Below are 1,108 nucleotides of genomic sequence, written 5' to 3' on the forward strand. Positions count from 1 at the left end.
TATTATATTGCCATTGAGACAGTGACCAAGAGAAGGGCAGGAACTTTGTCCAGTTTGTCCATAGGAGCAAAGTGGTAATGGGGAGGAGAAGAGGAGTCCAGGGCTGACCCAAAAAAATTTTAATTTTAATTTAATTATGTTTGGCTTTGTCCCTGGGAATTGGAGCACAGTAATGCTAGAGGGAGAATAAAATACTTCCCTTTTCATTCATATGCAGTACTACTTCCAAAGGGAGCACATGACGTCTATCAGAAGGATAGAATTATTCATATGTTTCTGGTTATTTTTATTTCTAGCAGTCTATTTAGCTGGTGCTTTTTTGATAGATGATCTATTGCATAAACTCATCTGAATTCATATACAATTGTATAAAAAATAAAAATCTTCCACTGGAGCAGATGATACGTTTGTAGGAAAAATCCCTCATATTAGGTCATGTTTTTTATTACATCCTAATATGAATATATTTCAGTACAGTAAAGTAAGGTCCAGTAAAAGCAGCCTAATTTTCTCATGAATATTCTTAATAAAATCACTAATTAGCTTTACTTGAGAAAAATTACAATTCTTAGAGTCATTGAAATATACTTTGAAAATTTACATAAAATGAATTTTATAGAAATAGTGGCAATATCATGGCAAACCATTTACAATAACTTTAAAATATTTTAAAGTGAAATTTAAAAAATTCAAATGTCAAACAAAATTAAAAGTTCAAGAGAGGAGAGAGAATGCAATGAATTGTCTAAGAGTGTGACATTGTAGTCAGTTGTTCCATTCTATTCCAAAAAGGGAGATAATAGACCCAAAACCTTAGCAATTGGGCAACAGTTTTTAAACCAGAGTCAAAACTTCTGATTTTGTATCAGAGGTTCCCCCATTTTCACTTTCCTACTATTTGCACTTACTGTGGCTGCTGAATCCACACAGCGGAATCTTACTCTCAGCAAGCAGAATCACACTTCTGTGAAATGCAGGCGTTTAAAGACCCGGTTAATGGCTGATAATGGCAAGCCATTAAGTAGGTCTAGGTTGACTATTCGTTTTTCAATGTAGTGCCTTATTTGTTGTGCTAATGTTTAAAATCCTCATTTGAAAGTGTTCAGTG

The 1,108-nt window shown here is 33.7% G+C and overlaps 1 protein-coding gene across 1 annotated transcript in view; it reads left to right on the forward strand.

Moving 5' to 3' along the window:
- LOC103598221 (MAM domain-containing glycosylphosphatidylinositol anchor protein 2-like) overlaps positions 1 to 1,108 on the forward strand; it is a 194,375-nt gene that overhangs the window by 189,030 nt on the left and 4,237 nt on the right. The gene's annotated exons all lie outside the window — the stretch shown is intronic.

The sequence above is a fragment of the Galeopterus variegatus genome, unplaced genomic scaffold, assembly GCF_000696425.1.
Source record: "Galeopterus variegatus unplaced genomic scaffold, G_variegatus-3.0.2 Scaffold2537, whole genome shotgun sequence".
In the NCBI taxonomy this organism is placed as follows: Eukaryota; Metazoa; Chordata; class Mammalia; order Dermoptera; family Cynocephalidae; genus Galeopterus; species Galeopterus variegatus.